General features: G+C 47.7%; 2 long non-coding RNA genes across 2 annotated transcripts; one reads left to right on the forward strand and one right to left on the reverse strand.

Moving 5' to 3' along the window:
• Positions 1 to 1685: 1685 nt before the first annotated feature.
• On the reverse strand, positions 1686 to 9152 carry LOC138919574 (uncharacterized). Its single transcript, XR_011429815.1, has 3 exons — positions 9043 to 9152; positions 5405 to 5468; positions 1686 to 1816 (listed from the first exon to the last, which is right to left on the reverse strand). It is a non-coding gene; the product is annotated as an uncharacterized lncRNA (long non-coding RNA).
• Positions 9153 to 10462: 1310 nt separating this feature from the next.
• LOC138919540 (uncharacterized) lies at positions 10463 to 12651 on the forward strand. The gene is made up of 2 exons (XR_011429774.1): positions 10463 to 10646; positions 12042 to 12651. It is a non-coding gene; the product is annotated as an uncharacterized lncRNA (long non-coding RNA).
• Positions 12652 to 23504: the final 10853 nt, after the last annotated feature.

Here is a 23504-nt window from a genome sequence, read left to right on the forward strand (position 1 = left end):
TATGGGTGTGCCTGTCTTTAAATGCCCCATCCCATCTAACATTAAATTGCCTGTGGTCTTCTGGTATTTGCAGTGGTTGAGCCTGCCTCCTCACTGGGTGGGAACACCTGAAGGCAGTGAGCCTATCTTTTCTTCTTTTTGTGTTGTTTGCAGCATCTCACAGCCAGAAAGGAACTGAGAACGCATTGAGGGGAGGGTGAAAGGGGTAAAGGGGCACCTTTGTATGGTGACAGATACAAACTAGGCTATTGGTGGTGAACACAATGCAGTTCATACAGAAGCTGAAATATAATGATGTACACCTGAAATTCACACAATCTTATAAGCCACAGTGACCTCACTAAGATATTTCTTTTAAAAAAGTAAATAAATGTTGATGAGGATGTCCAAAAAAAAAAAAAAAATTGAGAGAGAGCCAGAGAAGGGGGTCTGGTTTGGGGGGTTTTCTTCAGGGTGTTACTTCATTTTTAAGCTGTCTTAAATCCTTTGGGGAACAAGGTCCCTGAGGGTAGCGAAGCAAACAAACAAGCAGACACACAGACATACCCTTAAGGCATGACTGCTAGGAGTAACTTTGGTAATGCCCCTATATGTTTGTATAACATGTGGTCCAGGCACATGTTGAAAGATTTGGCAAAGATCACAGAGCAAGTGAGGTCAAAAACAGAACTAGAACCAGAATCCAGGTGCCCTTGTTCTTGATTTCTCTTTGCTCTGCTGTGTTGACAAAACTCCCTGGATAACCTGTCTACTAGCTTGTGAGAATAATCTCATTTCGTCTTTCCTCAAAATAGCAGCAGTTGTCCCCATCATTGACTCCCGGGCAGCTGCAGGCAGGATGACACTGGGCCGCTGGGCCCTGGATGTTGCTGGACGGGGTTAAGGCCTTTGCACCATTCTGGGGAACTGGGCAGAAAGCACCAGAGAGAACTGCCCGATCTCAAAGATTCAGAAACCGAGGTGGGGTAGGCTGGGGGGATATTGCTTAGGTCCTTTCACGAGTCCCGAGAAGGCCGGCGTTCAAACCCGGGTCTCTTAATGTAAAGTCTAGTTTGTTTGCTCCCTCATCTTGGATTCCTGTGTGTTTCTGAAATGAAAACCAACCTGGTTTTGAAAAAGTTTCTTGGATTTAATTACTCATTGGTTTGCTCCCTGCAGAGACCCTGGAAGAATTATTAATTTGGGCAACTTACCAAACCAATTAGTCAACATGCAATCATTGAGCGCTCTCTGTTTACCCAGCATTGTGCTAGATATGGATGATACCCAATGTAAAATCTTGGTTTATACTGTTTGTAGTGATGGTGCCTGGCTTCAAATAACTTTACAAACCAAATCCCACAGAACATGCCATTTAACCAAGTATTGATCACATGGATCACACAAAATGGTCTAATTCCACAGAAATCACACCTCCCCTAGTACTTTCTAGGAAAAACAAATAATTAATAGTGGTGTGCTTTTACAAAAAACACACATGCATGGACGGCAGTGAACTTAAGCACCACTGGAAAATCTGAAATGTGTTACAGCCTTCTAATTAAAAAGATTATTTCCTGCAAACTCAGATGGAATATCCTTCCCTTGCTTCTATTTTTTTTTTTTCCGTAAAACAAACTCTCTGCAAGAAATGTGAAATTTATTATGAGAAGGAACATGCTAACTTTCCAAACATCCCAGTCAGTCTGAGGAAACGAGGCAATGATGACTTGGAAAACACGTCCCTTTACACACACATCCATTCACACGTGTCCAGGCACGGCCCATCACCTTGGCGCGGGTCAGCCCCTCAGCAGATGGACAGCAGGGGGCACATCTGGTGAATGAGAACAACGCAGATTAAAATCACCTATGGGTCTCCTGCTCCCACCACCAGACTAATCCAAACTCCAGCTCTGTCTATTGTACATCCTCCACGACTTTTCCCAGCCAAGGTTTAAATGACTCAAGTTCCACCGTGTTCCCCAGAGGAGTTCTACTGCAGCCAAACAGAACGGACTCACCATTTGGAATTTTTTTCCCTTTTATTGAATCTAATTTTTCCTTTCCTTCTTTTCCTACTGTCATGTTCTTGCTGGATCCCTTTGGACCACCCACTGTGTCTGCTCTTCAAACATGTAAACTGGAATTTCCCAACACTATTTGGTCTATGGCACCCTTTTGAATTGTCAGTAATCACGGCTGTGGCACTGGGGTCCCATCCATTACATTCAGACACACTCCAGGTCCAGCCATCTGTCTAACCACACTGTTGATTCTCTAATACGCACACCTATAAACATCACCTCTTTGTGCCAGGGTCCCATCACCTCCACTCTCAATCGCCAGAGCCAAAGTTTGCACAGTGGAGTAGGAAAATCCAGAATGTGGCAAAATGGGAAGTATGTCTTCGAGACCCAGAAAAAGGTTAGGCTGTCCCAGCTGAGAATCACTAAGTATGAATCTAAAAAAAGTGAAACCTCTAATTCTCTTACTCTTTCCTCTTAGACATTTTTACTCTTTCTTTTAAAATTCTTGCTATTTCATTTTGAAATTTTACGATAATTTTCTAAGTCCTCCTTCAAAACCTTAAGTCAAAAACAACCATGCTTAATTATAGGCAAATAGAATCCTTTGGCTGTTTAAGTCAATCATAATATGGGAATGCCAGAAATAATCTGATAATAACATTTACCATCTATTGATAAAGGTGCCAAAACATATGTAGTCGCATTTAATTCCAGGAGGTAGTACAGAGCCCATTGTACGGTTGAGAAAAGTGGGGCTCGGAGATGTTAAGTCACTTGCGACAGTCCCAGGCCTGGAATTGGAGTTCCTGTGAGCTGGAGAACATGACCACTGCCAACACTGTCTCCTGCTCTCCAGATGGAATCATCTTGGAATGACAGAGGAGAAGGTCGAGATGGGGTTGGGGTAAGAACCAGACACACCCACACGGCTCAGCACTGCTGAGCTTGTCTGCTATTCCACCACGTTGCACGTAGAATGATATGTGTCAGACTCATTTTCAATTCCCAGTGACAGTTGTTATGCCTGGATTTACTCATGTGCACATGACTCACATAGATGTCACAACACTGCCTTGGACGGGTCTAAGTCATCAGGTATAGACAGTCATGGATAATGAGGACTTTTTTGTGCGGAAGGGCCCAGGAGAGACTGTTGCACAACGTTCTTTTGTGGTTTGCTTTTCCCTTTGAAAGTCTCATCAGGGCTGACAATGATGCCAGTGGCTCCATCCATCACTGAGGCTGACGTGCCAAGCACACAGTGAACCAGGGGTCTGTGTTAGTCACCCAGAGGTGCCTGCCCAGGGATCAAGAGAAAGCGCTCTGATCCCGGGGCTGCCACTTCATTTCTTTTTAAAACTCTGTTCCTTGTGCTTCAGTTCCCTAATCCATACAACGGGTACATGCTATCTCTTCTCTCCCTTTCTTGGAAGGATATTGCCCCCAAACGACGAAACAGAAGTACCATGTTGGTCTTGCTATTCCATCCCATTGATTCTCCACCAGGAAGGAGGGTGAACTCTGTGCTTCAGATTCTCCTCGAAGCCCCTTCAAGGCTCTGAACCTTCTGTCAGTCACAGGAGGCTGGCTCCCAGGGCGGTGGTCCCATCAGCATACTCTGAGGTTGTGCCGCTTCTCACACACCTCGTCTCTGAGCATCCAGATTCCACCCTCTCCAGCTTCACAACTCAGCTCCAATTCTGAATCTGTGGCATGGTGTCAGTCATGAGTTCTGGGACATTCTCAGCTATTGTGTCTTCAAATCGCCTCTGTGCCATTTCCTCTTTCCTTACCTTTTGAAACTCTGCTTAGATATATCTAGGACCTTTCACTCCATCCTCTATGGCTTTCCATCTCTTGCACATTTTCTTTATCTCGTGGTCTCTCTGGGCTGCATGGTGGGTAATTTCTCCAGTTCTGCCCTCCAGATCACAAAGTCTCTCTTTGTGTGGTGTATGATCTGCTGTTAAATGTATTCATTGTCTGTAATTTCTATTTTATTTTATTTCCAGACTTTCATTTTCTAGAAGTTCTGTTTTATTCTTTAACAAATCTGCTTCTCCTTTAGTCATGTTTTAAAGATTCTTTTCCATTTATCGAAAAACAGTTATATTCTGTTTGATAATTCCCGAACCAGCCGTCTCTGAGGCTGCCTCTGCTGTCTGTCACTTCTGCAGGCTCTTGCTCTTGGTGCCTTCCTTCCTTATATCTGTGGTGATTTTTAACTGTGAGCTTCTCATCTTCCTTAGAAATTGCTGGAAATTCTTTGAGGCTGAGGGAAAAGATGAATTCTTTCCCAGAAGATTTTTGTTGGCTCCTTTGGGCGCCTATTAGTCATCCAGTCTGGGGTCTCCTTAATCTAAATTTTCTGCCTGTTTTTTCCAGGTCATCCATGCAGAATAAATTCAGGCTACAAATATACAGAAGCCTGGCTTGTAGTTCTCAGGAGACATCTTTCCCTGCCTTGCTCCAGTGCCAAGATTCAAGATAAGCAATTTTCTTTGTGGCTATTAACTGCTCCCCAAATCTGGGGAAGAGGTTGGGTGTATTTCTAGTCGCTCCTTACACAGAGAGTACGGCTCTGGGAGGTTCTAATGTTAAGGGACGTCTCCTAGTTGACTGTCCACCTTGGGCAGACCTGGGTTTAGTCTCCGGCCCACAAAACCTCATAAGGCTCCAAACATATCAATTCTCAAGTTCACTAGATCCAGAAAATTCCTTCAAGGCAAATGCCAGCTTCAGTGCTCTTCTCGCTTTCTGAGTTCTGCCTCCATTTATCTTTTCGGCCAGAGTATTCCATACTTTCTTGCTAACTCACAGAGGCATTTAAAGATATTAAAAAATATTTTTCCCTGCATTTTTAGCTGTTTTAAGCAGGAGAGCTGGCCTGGACACCTAGTCTACCACACTGCTGGAAGCAGAAATCTCAGCTTAAATCCGACCTCTTCTGAGAAGCATTCCCAAACTCTGCAGCCTACAGAGCTTCTTCCTCCCGAGAGCCTCATCAGGATTTAATTAAGTTAGGCTGCTGGCATCGGAGACAGCTGACCCTTCATCAATAGCTGATGGACTGTCCCAGCTGGGAGCCCATCGTCTGGGGTTTTTCCCTTCTGTCTTATCCAAGACCCAGAGCTGAGCAATGGACATGGGGATGGTACGCCTCTCGTTCCCCCTCTTTCTCATGTGCTGCAATTTACATTTCCCCTTCCTCTGGTTCCTCTCAGTGTGCTCCCCTAAGTAAATGATCAATGTTGTGACTCTCACCAGGCTGAAGGCACCCTTCTATTTTATTTGGTTTCAACAAAATACTTTCTCAAGAGCCTGAAGAGAGGAAAAGCACATTTTTCTGAATTGAAGGAAACAGTGAGTCTGGGGCGGCATAATTAGATACTCACATAATTATAAAGAATAATCAGCGTGGAGACCTCTGTGTTAAAGTACAAACTGATGTTTCAAATTCTAAATGAGAAGAAAGAAAGGTTAATTTAACAAATATTAGTCCGCTATGTGACGTGAACCACTGTGCTATGTAAAATGTTGTCATTCAATTAGGAAAATGTAAGAGCCTTAGCCTGAAATCTTTCCAAGATAGTCAACATTTATTCATTCAAAAAAATTCCTTTGTGTACCTACTACATGCCAGACACTCTGCTGGTCATGGAGTCCAGGGGTGAACAAAACAGACGCAGTCTTTGCTCTTGTAGGGCATGCAGTGTATGTGTATGTGAGGGGGATGGGAACAGGAGGCTGTGGACAAGGGCGGGAGTAGAGAGTGTAGTGGGGCTGAGGGATCAGCAAGAAGAGCAGGGAGCCAGCGCTTCCTCAAAAATACTTACAGTCAGGCCCCATTCCCAGCGAGTATGTAAGGACCAGGCATAGGCATTTTATAAAGCTCCCCAGGTGATCCTGATGTCTAGCCAAAGTTGGAAACCAAGCTTTGATCAATAATTTAAGACAGAATTTCCAGAGAGCGGTTCTGGGGATGGATCACGGGAGTGCAAAGATCTTGGTCTACTCGTCTCTCATGGCTGAGCCAGGTGTGGGGCAGACAGAGCCCCCAGGGATGTCGCCACCTCAACGAGCAGCTTCATTTCTTGGCCGCCCTGTGCCACACAAAGGTTAGGCTTCCCATTGAACCATAATGCAAAAAGGGTGGGGAGGTCCTGAATTGAAATATCTGTCCCTTAGGATTTGGTTGAAATTGGCAGTGTGGTTTAGTGAAAAAATTAAGAATTTGAGGTCAGATAGACATAGGTTCATATTCCTGCTTAGCTACCAACTTACTGTGTGAGCTCGAGCAAGTTATTTACCTTCTTTTGGCCTCAATTTCCACATCTATAAAATGGGAATATCATCTACTTTGCGTGGTTCTTATAAGGATTGGAAATAATGCCTGTAAAGCACTTAGCCCAGGAGTTGGTTCGTATAGGCAGGTGTTCAATAAGTAGTAGCAATTATCATTGATGTGGTTACGTTTTTTAGAGAATTCTACCCAAACTTTTACCAGGACCAGAGCCAAAAAGTTAAGAATGAAAGAGAAAAAGACAGAGTTGGGCAGAAACATGAGAAATGGTTCCTCTTCAATCTCTCAGTGATAGATTGTCCCATGTGCCTCTCTTTAGGGCTTTTGTGGGTTCCAAGATTGGTGCCCTGAGAAGTATTTATGGAGACATTGCTGCCAAAGCCTGCTGCTCCTGGCTCCTCCTGGGGCCTCCAGGGCTTCCTGCATGTTCCTGATTCAAAGACACTAGAGGGATCTTAAAGGTCATTCTCTTCTCTGTGCTGAGTGTGGGAGCCGTGGGCCTGTCCTTGAGTTGCCCTGGGTCTTCCAAGCCAGGCTTCCTAGGGTCAGGAGAGGATGGATGACAAGCTGGGCAGGAGCTGCAGACCCTGAACATGACCTGGTTCTCCTCCCTGGGACATGAGAGAAGGAAGGTGACACAGCAGGGCCCCTGCTCCAGGCCTGCTGCCGAAGCTGCTGGTTCCAAGACGAATTCAGCCTCAGGGCAACTTCCTGAGGAATGACAGTTCTGAGACTGCACACTCCCGGGCAAGCAGGTCTCCCACCTAGGCACTGACTGGAGGTGTCCTTAGGGGGTGGATGGCCGGAAAAGTAGAGGTGGGCATGAAGGCCAGGACATCCATCCTAAGCCTAGAGGGACTGTTGGGCTATGTCTCAAGGGAGCCATGGCTGCTTTCTGTGCAGAAGGCATCTTTCACATGACAACCAGATTTGTGTCAATGGAGAGCTGGTCCTCTAGAGTCCATTCAGAAAGTTAGTAGTGGGGTTGTCTCTGTCCTCTTTCCATCCCTCCTTTCCCACCAATCTCCAAGACCCTCAGCTATTCTCCTGACACATCCTTTGCACCTCTCTTGGTCTGTTTCTTAATCTGTAATGTGAGGAAGATAATAATGACACCACCTACGCAGATGCTAATGCATGCCCATAAATGGCCTAGCTGAGGCTCCCATCCATGCTATAGGACCCCAAGACTCTGCTACTTCCCAGACCAGATTTGTCTCTTCAAAAAGATGGTCAGCTCCTCGAAGGCAGGGATTGTGTCTCTCATGTCCCGTGCAGCCCTCTCGCTACCTCATGCTGGAAACAGAATCAGCCACAAGTATTGCCTGTGGGCCTGCTCATGGTGGCCTGCTGGAGAGGACAGCCTTCAGTTTCTCCTGCCTTCACAGAAACCCAAGGCTCTCCCTGCTCCTTCTTGCTATAAGTTTGCTGGGCAGAGGAAGCCCCTTCCACCAAAGGCAGCCAGGCTGGGTCCTGTCCTGCAGGACACTGGCCGGGAGAGGGAGCCACAGCTGGCTGAGTCAAGCTAAGGCCCCCTCCCATACTCAAGAGTGTCCTCCCATTTCCATGTCACCATGGAACTGAGGGCTTCTAGAAGCTGATCTGTGGACAGTGCATTTGCATCACAGCCTCTTCCGGGCCTTTTGCATCCCTCCTCCTCTTCCTCTTTGATGGTCTGAGTCCCAGGATCCACATATGGTTCATTTTGGTATTCAAAAAAAATTTTCCTGGCCAGAGGGTTCCGGCTTCCAGGAAGGCTCTCCCATCGCGTGTGGGAGTCGGAAGCTGACCCAGGGGGCCTGCCTGTGGTCAGGCCGTCTGCTCTCCCTCCTCCTGGAGGTTGTTCCCTTTGACTCACCTCTTCTTCCAATGTGAGTTATTCTTGCCTTGACCAGCTGGACCACATGGAAAGAACTCTTGGAGAAGCCTACAGCTTCTGGTTAGCTGAAAAGACACCTCAAGAAGACTTGGGTGTGACCTGGGCCGTGACTCCCTCCATACCAGGCCTGTCCCCTCACCTGGCCAAACCCATGGGTTGGACTAGGCCTGAGCTTCTACACTTGGTTTGTAACCCATTTCACCTTCTGATAAATATTAAAATCCCATGACTTATCCTCCTGCCACCAAAGGATACTCAGAACAGCTCCAATGAAGAATGATAATTATTTTACCTATGTTACTTCATTTGACCCTGTAGATGGAGTCTATCTAGGCACATGTCCACCAGCCAAGAAGATTTTGTAGAGCTGTCCTTTCTCTCTCTTAATTTGTGAAAACAGCAGAGAGTCTTCCATTCTTCCCATAGGACGTCTAACAAGCATTTATGAAAGGACAGATGCTCCTCCCTCCCCTTGTGCCCTGCTTCCTGGAGAAATATAAAGGAGGCTGGGAGATGTGACTCCAGCCAGAGAGGAGCCCCAGAACCTTATGCCCCCAGGAGCTGTGCTGAGAGAGGTCAGCTTGGCTGTGAAAGACCAGGCTCTCATGGGAGGTCTGCTCACAGCATCCAAGGCCTGCTTCCTGTCATCCTCTCTCCTCCCCTGCCCTCAGACCAGTGGGGCCAGAATGAGCAGAGAGGGCCTGAGACCCCACATGGGAGGCCAAGAGAAGGAAGAGGTGGGACTCTAGGGGAGGGAGCAAAAGGTCAAAGTCACCATGAAGCCACAGAAGGAGAAAAGAGGACTCCCCAAACCCCTGTGGATTCGTTATGGGACAGAAGATAAGACTCACCCTTGAAGTGGAGACTGTTGGGTACATTTTGGGAGTCCCTGTACAAGTTGACTAACAGTAGCAAGGCTGGTACACCTCCCATTAACGTCAGAGCCTGTGATGACATGTTTTTCACACCACATTTTGTTCCTTACCTCCCACATGGGGATTTCAACATGCCCGTGTCCTTCCCCAGAAACAACACAAAGCCTACAGCTCTGAGAGTCTTTGTTCTTTGATCCTTGAGAAAGTCCTGGGTCTCCACAGCGTCACTTTCTCAACCACATCATGGCCTTGGTTTCCCCAGGATTTTACAGATGAGAAGTGCCTTGAAATCGCACATCTAGATCCCCTTGTCTACATCCTTCACCCTTGAAGCTTCACCCTTCCACCCCCGCCCTCCACACAGGCAGCAGCCTTGCCACAAATCACACAGCCTCTGCTGTTTCTGCTTCCCCCTGGCCATGGCTTTCCCAGAGACCAACCAAAACCAAAGACCCCAAGCCATATCTATAACTCATATCGCCTGTCCCTGTTGAAGCCCCTGAGCCACAAATCAGCCCCCACCCCCCTAATCCGGGGCCTCTCCACTGATGAAGTGAGTGTTCGAGCAATAAAATAAATAATACACTATTGGATTATAAGCCAAAGTCTAAAATAAATATCTGTGAGTCCATACTTGTATAAATAAGTGATTGAATGAATAAATAAATGGGAGAGAAGAGACAAATTTCCCTACAGAACTCCAAATACTACGTAGATCCTCCATCCTCCAGGAGAACAAGCTTCATCTCTGCTGCCTTGGAGCACATGGGGTCACACACAGCGACTCACCTCCAGAGAACAGGGTGTGGAAAGGGGGAGGGGGTCACTTTACGGTGGTAAAACCTGGCAAACACCACTTTGGCCAGGTGGTGAAGGTCGACGTCACCAGCCATAGGTCATGTTGACAGTGTGTGCCCCCTGGCATGATGCAATGAGAAGGCACTTCACCACTGTGGTTTTCTCCCAAACCCAGAGCCCCAGTCTAGTCATGAGAAAATATCAGACAAACCCAAATTAAGGGGCATTGTCCAAAACACTCAGCCAGGACTCTTCAAAAGTGTTGAAGGTCATGAAAACAAAGCCAGACTGAGCAACTGTCACAGCCAAGAGGGGCTGAGGAGACATGATGACTAAATGCATTGTGGTGTCCTGGGTGGGATCCTGGAACAGAAAAAGGACATTGGTAAAAAAAAATCTGGTGAAATCGAAACGAACTCTGGAGTGGAGCTAATAGTAATGTACCGATGTTTCTTAGTTTTGACAATTGTACCACGGAAATGTAAGATGATAACATGAGGGGAAACCGAAACCGGGAGAGAGGCATGAGGGAACACTCTGTACTATTTTGCAACTCTTTTGGTAAATCTAAAATTATTCCAAAATCAAAATTTATTTGAAAAGATCAGGTGGGCTAAACCAGAACATCTCTTTCTTTTGTGTTCTTTATGATACAATTAATATACAGGGACAATCTCATTATACAGGATTTAAACAAACAGAAGTTTACAGAACAAAACCGGAGTCTCCCTTTTGCCCAGGATCCCTGCCTCCCAGGCTCTCCTCAGAGCTGAGCATGTCAGGTAAGGCTCACCCCTGGGAACTGCTCACCAGGGGCCTGGCTTTGCCAGAAATGCTTTATCTCTACTGAGCGAGTGAACTTAATCTTCATAACAATCCATTGAGGTAGGCGCTGCTAGTCTCTCGTTTTTTTTTTTTTTTTTAAACATTGGCACCTAAGCTAACGTTTGTTGCCAATCTTCTTTTTTTCTTCCTCTTCTTCTCCCCAAAGCCCCCTGGTACATAGTTGTATATTCTAGTTGTGAGTTCCTCTGGTTATGCTATGTGGGATGCCATGAGCAGTGCCACATTCGCACCCATGACCCGAACCAGAGATACCCTAGGCCGCCAGAACGGAGCGCGTGAACTTAACCACTCAGCCACGGGGCCCGCCCCTGCTAGTCTCATTTTAAAGAGAGGGAGACTGGGGCACATAGAGATTAAGGACGTTGGCCAGGGTAGGTCATCGGTGGTAGACCTGGGATTGGAGCCCAGGTAATCGAGCACCAGCATCCATTCTTTAGCCACTTAGAGAGGAGGTACCACTTTCACCATTTGCACACAATCGTTGTATAGGCACACACATACACAACACACACACTTTTTCATTGGGGCTGTTGTTGGCAACTTACTTTTCATTCTTAACGACACGTCTCAGTCCCACCGTGGACTCACCCCCTTGCCACTTCTCAAAACCACGCTATGTGGCAGCTCTTACTATGCATCTCACTTTTTCCTCAACTGAATTGCACTGGTGCTATCCACTTCTGTACCATCCATGGGCCTGGCATGTGATACACAGAGGGTGAATCAGAAAACTACATCACTCGCCCTCCTAAAGAAGTCTAACTTCAAGGGGGTATTTCATCCCAGGACCTCCCAGCCCTGGCTGCACAGCAGAATCTCCTGGGAACTCTAAGTAAATTCAAACGTCCAAGCCCTTCCCAGGCACCAGTTGAATCACAATCTCTTGGGTTTGTCCCACATATTCGCATTTTCAAAAAGTCCCCTCAGTGATTCTAATGCACAGCCGGGGAAGAGAGCCACTGGGCTAGTGAGCTATCACCACAGAGTCATCACAAACATCTGAACCGGATTCCTGCAGTTCTTAAGAGAATGCCTGGCGATAAATTCGTGTCAAAGAAGGAGGATCACATCCAGTTTCTGTTCCCTAATCTGGGGCTTCTCAAATTGTGACACACACAGGAATCACCTGGGATGGTGTTAAGATGCAGATTCAGTAGGTCTGGGGTGGGGCCTGAGACTGCATCTCTAACAAGTTCCCAGGGGATGCTGATGCTGCTGGTCCAAGGACCACACTTTGAGTAGCAGGCTTACATGTAGTCGTAGTAGCTAGGGGCCTTCGGGCTGCTCCCCAAACTTGGGCTCTGAAATGTTTGCTTGTTTCTTGGACACAGGCACCAGCCACCCCTCTCGGAAAACTCCACTCAAGTACTGTTGAACCGAAACGAAAGTTCTGAGGAGAAATGGCAAACGTCTACTGGGAGTTAGAAAATAAAACCAAGAAATAAAGCAAGAATGTGAAGACTCCTAAAGCTTCAAAAAACTGAAACAACCCAACCAGGAACTTCAGGGCCCCTTCCGGTTTTAACGGTCTTGATTTGATGTCCATTAGAATGTCAGCTAAGATCCATCAGGAGCGCAATTTCCTCCCGCAGACCAGGGGACCTCGTTGTTGCTGCTCCAGCCGCACTCTGTTCTCCATCAGTGGGGTTTACGCATATGGAACCGAGTGTGGAATTGGGCCCATTACATTTAACTTCCTATACCTGACATATTTAATACATACTTTTCAAATAAATGAAATCCCTATTTAGTGCTGGCCTGGAAAGGTGCAGCTGGTTAAGGGATTTTTCACGGGCAGTTCTATTTGCGCAAGGCGGTTCCGTCAGACCCAGCAGCCTCTCGAAGAGTGTGCAGTGACCAGAGGCTTCCTGAAATTGGGGGATGAGATGATAAAATAATGGAACAACTTTAAAATAAATGGGCAAATGCATTTTTAAAAAATTTCACTAAAAGAAGAGCTGCTTTGAGTCAGAATGAGAACCACTCACACTTAGAAATGCATGTGCCTCAGAATCGGGGTGGGAGAAGCTTCTGGAAGGCACCAGATATGTGCATCTACGTTCATTATGTGCCATTACAGAGAGGTTCACGAGTCTTGAGTTCATAAAGTGTAACAGTGAAGTCACTAGGTGGCCCAGCTTTGACTGCTCCTCCCGGTCCTCACTGATGTTCTGAGCTGATCATCAATGACTTCGCTCAGGGGACCAGAGATTGGGAGAGGGTGGCTGAGGCTTGAGGTCAACATCCACACACACTCCACCCTTACCAACTGGCTACCTGGCCAGCAGGCATTGAGAGAGACATACCACAGGTATCTGGGCTGGGCCAGCACTGGGCTGCAGATGCTAGAGCTTCTGGGGAGAAGAGGGAGGCAGCCACACGCCCTGACCCCAGGGACTCATTGGCAAGAGCTCATTTGCATGAGGTCTCTTGGTTGGGGCTGATGGGGAAGTGGCACGTGCACAAGTCAAGGCGCATCTAGGTGGAGAGAAAGATACTGGTAATGGAGGGGATCCTGTGTCTTTCCTGGTCTTGACGGGGAGATGGAAAAGCTGAGAAGCTCTTTTCAAGACCTGCTCTATGAGTTTCCAGGGCCCCAGCACTCCTGCCCCTCAACACAGTGACAGGATGGGATCAGCCATTCTCCCCTTTCATTTACAAAACTCAGGCTCTCTAGCCAGAGCCACCAACCTGCAGTTGGAGAGGGCGCGTGACAGCAAAGCCTGTCTTTAAACTCTGGTTTCTCGGTTTGGGGTCTGCGAACTGGCCGAAGGAAGGTGAGGTGGGGTTTGGGTGCCATCAGAGTGTGCAGGGGGAGCTACGTGTGAAGAACTGGGTTCTCTGCTTTCTGGTATTCCCTTTTGGCTCCTCACCTCAGTCCAGCACACACTGGAACTCCCAAGAGCAGAAGACTTAGAAAAGTCAAAAAGAGAACCTGGAGAGAAGTTCATAGTTGTGATGTTGTTGTTGCTGTCAGTGTCCTCGAAAGCACAGTTCAAGTTCAGGCTCAGCTCGCTTCACCCAGACTGGTCCTCTTACCCTCCCGCAAGGTTGCGTCGTGCCACAACTGTCTGGATGTCAGTATTTAGGCTGCACTGGTCCCTTCCTTGCTCCTTCTGCTGCTGGAGCTGGTGGAGCCATCTGTGAGGCTCCCCCTGGAAGACAGATGGATGGAACGCTCCTCTCCCAGCCCTGCCCTCATCTCCGCCGACACAATAACAAACAGCCCTGTAAAAAGCACTTACATTTATGAACTGTTTATAAATTTACCGACGTTGATTTATGACCCTTGGCTGGACCTGACATTAGACTCTTTAGGGGTATTTCTTTCTTTCTTCCTTTCTTTTTTGGATTTTTTTAAGTGTTAACGTTACGGTTCACATTCTTAATATAGCCACATGCCGGGAACTACCCAGAGCCCAACCAGCGACCCATGGGCAGGAACTGGGACTTCATTTATGCGGGGGGAGAGGCTGGTAGAGAAAGCTGCTCCTGGTCGGTTTGGGGACAGGCTGTCGCTCCAGAAGGAGACCACTAGGAGGCCAGCTCAGCTCTCAGGGGCGGTTGGGAGCAGCAGGAAGGGACAAACTGGACCTCATACTGGGTGGAACTCACTGCTTCCTAGATGCGTGAACTTAGGCAAGTGATTTGACTGTCTTGAGCCTCAGTTTCCTCATCTATGTAATGGGGACAGTAATACTGACCTCGAATGGTTGTTATATGAGCAAATGAGGCAATATTTACAAAATTCCTGACTGAGCCCCCCACCCCCCGATAGGGCTCAGTAAATGGTGATGAGCATCATGGGGTGAAAGCTGACCTGTGCTGGGTGCCCTGGGCTCTGGGGAACTTTTCCAAACAAAGCTTAGTCAACAGTGACTTCCCTTATTACCTGTTAACCAGTTTCGTGTGAAGTTGGGGCGGAGGGTGCCGTGAATCTCTTCCATGGAGCTGTGACCAGGGATGTTGCACAGGATGGTGGATGGTCGAGACTCCTCTTCCTGGCCGTGAAGGCTCTGGAGGGGTCGAGAGGAAAGCAAGAAGGAAGAAGCTCCCCCTACTCCTAATTGCTCCGCCCATCCCCACACACCAAGAAAAACAAATATAACTTTCGTTGTGTCACTAAAGTTCAGTGATTACCTATGTCATCCACATCTCCTTATGTCTGCTGAGAGAGGCAGGCGCTAACATTTACTAAACATCCTCAGTTATCAAGAACTCGGCAGGATTTCTTTCATCTTAAATCTCACATAACCCTCTGAGGTGGGTATTGTTCTCCCATTCCACAGATAAAGAAACTGAGGTTCAGAGACATTAAAGTAACTTACCCTGATCACACAGTTAGTAAATGGCTGAGATAAGATAGAAACCGGCCTGACTCCTACCCAATCCGTTATCCCCAAATCTCCTCTCTGTCTATGTATATTAAAAAGAAAACAAAATGCTGACTGAACGTCTCTGAGCTCCTTGTGACGTGTGAAAGCCAGCCGGAGCGCAGCATGTCCTATAGAGCAGAGAAGTTAGCTGTGCCCGCTCAGCTGCTGTGATGGATGGAGATAGACCCCACCGTTCACCACACAGCCTTTCCCAGCCTAAAAGAGGAGCAGGAAAAACAGAGACAAAAGCAAAGCCTCGGGCACCCTTTTCCGTGAGGCTGGAACCCGCCGGCAGTGAACCTTTTGGACACCAGGTGGCGCCCGAGGAAGGCCAAATAGGGAGTTTGAGGATGGGCTCATTTCGGAGGGGAAACAGTGTCCACAAACCGTCAGAGTGGGATAGGAGAGGTGTCCCGGCTCTGGTGGGTGGCATTTTGGTGAGAGACTACATGAGGGCACCCTATCTCAACATTAAGCCACCGTGGCCGAGCTCCTGGTGTCCAAGGCAGAGTGACCGGGCAGGGGTTGTGGGCACAAGGCCCAGGGTACCGCCAGGCAGGCGACAGGGACACAACATGGGAGGTGGGTGGTTGGAAGGGCTCCTTCCATTTATCTAGGAGGCCCTCTTACGTCTTAGAAGAAGGAAGGACCCCCCCCCCAGCCCCTCCTCCACTCTGGGTGGCCCTTGGTGGCACCTGGGTGATGCCAGCAGATGAATGTGGTTACATCAGAGGAGCCCTCTTAGACCCCAAGCTTCTAATAGCAGTCAACAGAGGGAAGGAGAGGACTCTCTGACATGGGGGCTGCCCCTCGGAAGCTAGGCCCTTCTGTCTATGGCCCTGTCCCCTCCCCTGTTGTCCACGGAGACTCGATTCTTGATTTCAGTTGGCACAATGTTTGAGTGAAAACATGGACATCTGGGGTCAGGGGACATAGACAAGCCAAAAGCCTTAGCAACCTAGCTCAAGCGGAGGAAGGAATAACTTGGTGTGTCACTGTCACCCCCTCGCTGCCCCTGCCTCCTCGTTACTGGGACTGTCTCGGTCCTTCCATGACCTGTCTATGTCAGACACATCAGTTTCAGTTTTTCCTCATAAATCATTGAAAATAATCTAGAAAGCCCAATATTCAGTATGGCATTTCCCAAACAGCTTCTCTCAGCCAGAAGTGGGACAGAAGTCCTTTGTCGGGCTAAATGTTCTGGGGTTTGGTTTAGATGATAAGGTCACCCATGGTACATCTTATCTTCCCAGGGCTGCGGGCTGCTGGGAAGGAGAGAGCTCCCTTCTACCCATGAAGTGCCAGCAAGGACAGGCCCCTCGCCACCGAAGCTGTCAACATGTGTTCTTCTCCATCTTTATGCTGTGGAGTCCAGAGCCAAGATCTTCTAGTCTCATAGACAGAGACTGAGTTCATTCACTCATTAATTACACGGCCCAGGGAAGGAAGGGGAAGAAAAAACTCATGAAAATGTTCATGTAAAGTTAATTGCTGCCTATGCTCTTACTAATTGAAGTAGCTCAGTTGGTTTTTACTTAGGTACCTGTGTATGTTTAAAACGGGATATGGCACAGTATAAACTAAGCCACATCACAACCTAATGATCTGGAAAATCTTGGTTTAATAAACAAAGCTGGCTTTGAGTTACTCAGGAGAAACGTACATTTGCCCACGCCCACTGACATACATGCACACACTCACACACACACACACGCCCAAATCACTAGGATCTCAGACCTTGTGTTCATGTCTTCTCCTCCATAGTTCAAATTAAATATAGTTTCAGTCTCTTGCTCTCTCTCTTCCTCTCTCTTTCTCCTATTAAATTTATTTTTAACAGCACCTTAAAAAAAATAATAAACACACCCCTCTGTACCACTCCTATGCCAGGTGCAGCCAGGGGCAAATTTTTACAGCTGAATTACATGACCTGAAAAATACGAAGCACATAATGAGGACATTGAGAGACACCCATCCATAGCGCTGGGCCAACGGCTGGTGTAATAACATTCCTGGAGAGCGCAGTAGCCGGAGCAGCAGCAGAGTCAGGGCTGGAGCCCTTACTCAGCATGAGGAATTATATATATCTTGGAACTCTTTCCCGAACCTAAACATTATTGCTAAGAAAGGGATAACAGTGTGAGGGGCCATGGCTCTCCAGCCCGGGCTCACACACTGCTGCGTATGTCAGTTTCCACATCAGGCTGAAGGGAAACTCACCAGACCCAGCTCTGCCTAGGACAGGGGCGAGGACGCGGTTGAAGGCCTGGGAAGTCTTCAGCTCTGTTGTGGCATTGCCATGGCAGTGGGACGACACTTGGCACGCAGCAGGCCCAGGCTTTGTCACCCAAGGACCCCCAGAAGGTATCATAGACTCTTTAAGTCTTGTGAGCCCATTCACTGTCATAGCTGACTGGGCATCATCCCGGAACCTTGGTCCCCTGGAGCTCAGACTGGATCCCCCTCGAACTCAGCTGTCTGTGACCACAGCAAGAGCCAGGAGGGAGGGCAAAGGTGTCAAGCTGCAGGAATTACAGCAACAAAGATGGCTTTTAGAGGATGGCCCATCCTAGAGACTTTTATGTAAAATTCACATAGCATAAAATTAACCATTAACCATTTTAAAGTGAAAAACTCAGCAGTATTTAGTACATTCACAATGTCATGCAACCACCACCTCTGTCCAGTTCCAAGACATTGTCATCACCCCAAAAGGAGACCTCCTACCCAGACAAGCACTCCCCCTCCCCGACCACCCCCTGGCAACTTCCAGTCTGCTTTCTGTCTCTTTGAATTTGCCTATTCCGGATATTTCATACAAATGGAATCATACACTAACTTTTTATGTAAGATACAGATTTTAAAAACCTTTTATTGATGTATCATATGCATACAGGACACAGGTCCTAACCATACAGCTTGACAAATTTTCATAAACAGACCACACCCTAGTAACCACCGCCTGAATCAAGAAAACAAAACATCACCAACCCCTAGAAGCTGCTCATCCTACCTCCCAGCCCTACTCCCCAGAGGGGACCACTTTCCTGACTTCTGTGTCATGGATTACTTTTACCTCTTTTCACATCGTTATATGTGGTTGTAGCTTGTCCATTTTCATTCCTGTGTAGTATTCCATTGTGTGACTGTACCACAATTTATATATCCATTTGACTGTTGATGGACTTTTGGGTAGTTTCCAGCTTTCAAGCTATATCATTCAAGCCCAAAAAACCTGTTGAGTGAATTTCTCAGACGATAACAGATGAAAAGCATCAAAACAGAAGGAATAGGATGTTGGGTGAGGGGGTTGGACCAAATGGTCCCTGAGGTTTTCAGCGGTTCAGACATACTATGATTTAAGACATGTGGAGGGAAAGCAGAGAAGCCCGGCTCCTCTGAGTGGTCTCTCCCTAAATAAACTGAGGACATTTATGGGTAAAGGGTCACGGAGTCAGGAAAGCCCAAACCAGCTTCCCAGGTTCAGAGTCACCTGTCCTCCACCTCCCATTTTGGACTCCAAACAGACAGAAGCTTCCCCTGCCCATAGGAGCACACCTCAAGGCCCCTTGACCATCCCTTCCCATGTAATCTGTGTCATGCAAAGGGACAGAGAACCGGGCACACAGTGGGGAGAAGGTCTGACTGATTGGATAATTGGTGGTCTAGGGGCGCTTGAGGCAGTTTGATATGAATCCAGGCTTGCCCAGGGCTCACAGTCCTGGGACTTGGTCAGCTCCAGCTTGCCCCCAAACCTGGCCACTGAGGTGAGTGGACACGCCCTACGTCTGTTGTCCAATTGACCTAAGGCCAAACTTAGGAGAGAAACATGGAAGGAGACCTCCGATACATCCCTTTACAGTTTGGTTGAGGTGCATTTCAAATTACTCCTCTTTAGAAATCAATAACAGATCAAAATATATTTCCATTTACACTTATTGAATTGTGCCTTTTCCTGATACACTGCCTGTCCCATTATCCACACAGCTAAAGCAGACTTTTCCATCAGCAGATTCTGCCTCGGCCAGTCCTATTTCAGGAATGAAGGTTTGGGGCAGCCTCTTTGGAAACAGACAAAAGATCCAGGTAACAGAAAGGCAGCCTGCAGGCACCCAGACTTCTTACCTCCCGTGTTTATGCAGTCAACGACAGGGGACTCGCCCCTCCTCTCATTTCCATCCTCTGTGCTAAGCACAGTCTATGTGGGGAAGTGGATAAAATGCTCCCCCACCAGTAAACTTCTTCCAGGTACTCCCTTTGTGGGGAGAAACGATGCCTCGAATGTAGATTTCTCAAGCTTGATTTTTCTCTCCCATTGTGGACACTGCTAGGATGACCTCACCACCTAACATCCCTGCGGCCACTACATTACTGGGGAAACAGGTTAGGAATGGAGCTCTGTGCAAAGAAAATAGGGTCGAGAAGGAGAAGGACCTCGTTTATGACTCCCGAGAGCAGAGGGAGTGCCCAGAGCAGAGGCTCAATTTCTGGGGGACCTTGGCTCTTTTTGCTGTTTTATCTACTCTGCTCGTCCTTTGAGGGTTCAACTCAAGTCTCCATTTCCTGGGAAACCTGTTCCAACTGCCCCCTCCCTCCACGTTACCTCCACCTCCGCCTCCACCTCCTGCAGCCTGGGCATTGGTGTTGCACTGTCCTCTGTCTTTCCTCTATCATTCCTCTCTCCCTAGCCAAATCACAAGCCCCTTAAGTTGTGGGAGAGGGCCACGCCTTCTGCAGGCATCTCAGCTCCCATCACAACACTCAGCAAGCCACAGGGTCTCCATAACCTTTTTTGCTGTTGATAACAATGGGGCAAAGTAACTGTGCGCTTGGGTTTTCTCCGATGATGTATTCTTGATCAGGCCTTTTTGACTCAGAATTCCAGGAAATTGAAGGCCAGAGATGATAAGTAGGTTTGATGTAAGCGTCAGTTCCCTCTGATGAGTGGGTGCTGGACTCCTCTATTGAGTATACACAGCGTGGCTGGGCTCAGCGGCAAAGGGTGCTGAGATCAATTAGAAATGTCTGCTGTGGGCACCAAGCGTCAAGGAGAAGCAAGTGTGCCACAAATTTGCCATGCTTGATCTCCTCCAACTGCTTCATCTTACAGTGGAAGAGACTGAGGTGCCGAGAGGGGAAGTGACTTTATCCAAGGAAAATCAATTTCCTAAAAGGACTTTGCGCTCCGGGCGATGAGCTAACACATTGGCACCATTCACATGCGGCTGTCTTGAGCACGGTCTCCATAAGACCGTCTTCCGCTTCCCTTTGAGGTGGTGGATTTTGACACGGGACGACATATTAGGAAAAGGCATGACTCAGATCTTCTGAAGCCGCTAAAGAGCATATTAAGCCATCGACAGCTTTTTCTGATTTTCGGTTTTCTTGCAGTAGTTGAACTGATTTTTTTTCTTTTTAATGTAAACAGACTTTCCCCTCTGTCGCCAGCCAAGTCCCCCCCGTGAATTGGTTGGAGTATGGTGGCTTTTATGACTTCACAACTGGAAGAGTTGAAAAAAGCCACTGGATGTCATAAGAATTTGTGCTGCTCTTTCTGAAATCGGTCTCCAAGATTTCAGCTGGGACTTTGCCCTCTTCATTCCTCAAAATTGGCCATGCCCTGTCACATCGCTTAGAGTCTACTTAGCGTTGACTTCATTCTGAATTATTCTCACATCAGCTGTTTAAACATCTCCAGCCCCGGTAGACAGGGAACTTCTCAAGAGCAGGGACCATGACGTATTTTTTACCACGTCTCTCCCACAGCCCAGCAGACTACCTTGAACTCTGGCCATTCACAACTTCACTCATTCATGTATGCCTCAGGCAAATCCCGTTGGTGGGGTGCCTACTTCGTACTGCCAGAACTCAATATGGAAGCAACTGCTTGGGCAAGACAGCTCATGCAGATTCCATCGACTGTGAAAGCTCTCACGGAGCAAGGACTCAGCCGAATGTGACTTTTCTTTGCACAGCTTCATGCTTTTAGGGTACCATTTAAAGGGCAGGTTTGGAAAAGCTGGGGAGAAGGTGGCCATCGTTCTTTGAGGAGAAAAACATATCTCCAGCTTCAGAATCCTAGCTACTATTTCCCTTCTTTTATTATTTTTCTTTCTTTTGCATATTTTTATGTGAAAACTTTCAAACACACACAACAGGAGAGAGAAGACTATAATGATCCCTGACCCCATCAGACATCAATTATCTTTAACTCGTGAGCAATTGTGTTCCATCTTTGTTTCACAATCTGTCCCCTACTCTGGATTGTTTTGAAGCAAAGCCCAGAGGTCATATCATTTCATTCGTATGTTTCAATATGTATCGCTAAAAGATAAGGCATTTTTAAGAGGTACTTGTAACGCTGTTATACATCTAAAAATTAACAATAATTCCTTAATAACATCAAATATACAGTTCTGTGATTGTCTCCTGAGTGTTTCTTTTTTATTTTTAAACAGTTAAATTTTTAGGTTTTATTCAGTATTCAAACATCCGTGTGTTGTGACTGGTCAATAAGTTCCTTAAGCCTCTTTTAGCGTATAGCGGTCGTCCGTAACTAGGGCAATTTTGCTCCTAAGGACACTAGGCAACGTCTGGAGATATTTTTGGTTGTTGCAACTGTGGGAGGTGCTATTGGCATCTAGAGGCCAGGGATGCCACTGAACATCCTCCAATGCTCAGGATGGCCCCCATGACGAAGAATGATCTGGCCCCAATGTCAGGAGTGTTGAAATTGAGAAACCTGGCCCTAGAGGTTCCACCTCTCCTCTTTTTCTGGCAAGTTCTTTGTTGAGGAAACCAGAGTTTGTGGAGGCCCTGCAGAGGTCCCCTGCTCTGGACTGCGCTCCTCTCACCTCTTGGTGCAGTTCAACACGTCCCTCTGAACTCCGAATTTCCTGTAACTTGGTGGTTCAATCTCCCCACATTTTCTCAAGGTGGATCCTGGGCCTGGGCCTCTGTCACACACGGGCACATTCCTCAGTGGGTGTACCCCCTGCCTTTACCTGGGTCGCTGCCTCACAGACAGGGCATGCCTGTGGGGACCGCTGTGTGCCCTACTGTCACAGGAGAGGCACTTCTCGAGGGCATGGACTCTCCTGGTGGCCCCAGCTGGCCTCCCTATGCATCCTTCTCCCAAGAGAGCTGGTCATCCTCCAGCTCAAGCAAAATCTCTCCTTTTGTGGTTTTGCATTTGACACTAAGAAACTTGACATTTACACAGATGCAAGCTCTCAAAGCAGGTTCCAGGAATTAAAGTTATTCTTAATCAAATTAGCCCTTGAAGCAATCCGGAAGTTCTGGTTTCTGCAGTTGGCATGCTGTCCATCCACATTCCCTGGATCCACACGAGGCAGTTCACACACACCCCACACGGCGTGCCCCACACACTGGTCCAAAAGCCAGATTCCTGCCACCCCAACTGTTGGGGACAAAGCCACAGAGACAAGAGGAGGGAACAAGACTGCTGTGTGGCAAGGAAAACAGCTCAGGGCCCTGCAATTTAATTTTTAAGACAGGCAAGGCCCTTGCCCAATAATTGTGCTTAAAGTAAGACACACAGTGAGCAGCAAGAGGTGAGAACCGACAGCAGAAAACAAACAGAAGGACTGCTTAAAACCCCCATGGTCTGGGCCTATTAAGGGTGGAAATAAATAGCCTTGCTCAAGTAGCCCAGGCCCATCCCTACCACCGCCATCATCAGTCCTCAGGACACTGCCTTAAAGGCAGAAGGGCAAGAAAGGAAAGAAGATGGAGCATAAATGATTGAGGGCTGCCTGTTTATCACTGCTGTCCTGGGTGCTGGGGAGCACAGAGGGAAAAGACAGCCCGGCCCTGGACAGGTTCACGTGGGCAGGATTTTAGTGAGATGAGATGACCTCCATGAATGAAGGTGTCTAGTGCAGGTGGACCTAATGCGGTCTGGGAAAGCTTCCAGGGGGAGCTTTGAAGAGGAGGAGCCAAGTAGAAGGGAGACAAAAGGACCTGGCTGTTCTGATCTGCAAGGAGCGTGGCCTGGAGTGCAGCACACGGGAGGGAGGGGCGGGATGAGGGAGGCAGGGGCTGGGCCTGGATGCTCTGCGCGCAACCCACGTGGTCAGAACGAGTCCTCAGAGCCATAGGCAATTCTGAAGATTTTAAGCAGGAGAGAGACTGTGACTTACATTTTGGAAAGGTTATTCTGGTCAAAAGCACCAGGGAGAGGAGAAGGGAGGGGAGTAGAAGGGAGGGGAGGGGATGGGAGGGGAGGCAAAAACAGAGGTTTACTTAGTGGTTGGCAGTAACCCAGGTAAGCAAGGGAGGGCGTGCATGAAGTCAGTGGAGACAAAGAGGAGGGGAAAAGGGGATGACAGGATTATCTATTTAATCCTCCCCACACCCCTAGAAGGTCAAAATCATCTCTCTTTATGAGGAGACAGA

The sequence above is a fragment of the Equus caballus genome, chromosome 20 (genome assembly GCF_041296265.1).
Source record: "Equus caballus isolate H_3958 breed thoroughbred chromosome 20, TB-T2T, whole genome shotgun sequence".
Classification (NCBI taxonomy): domain Eukaryota; kingdom Metazoa; phylum Chordata; class Mammalia; order Perissodactyla; family Equidae; genus Equus; species Equus caballus.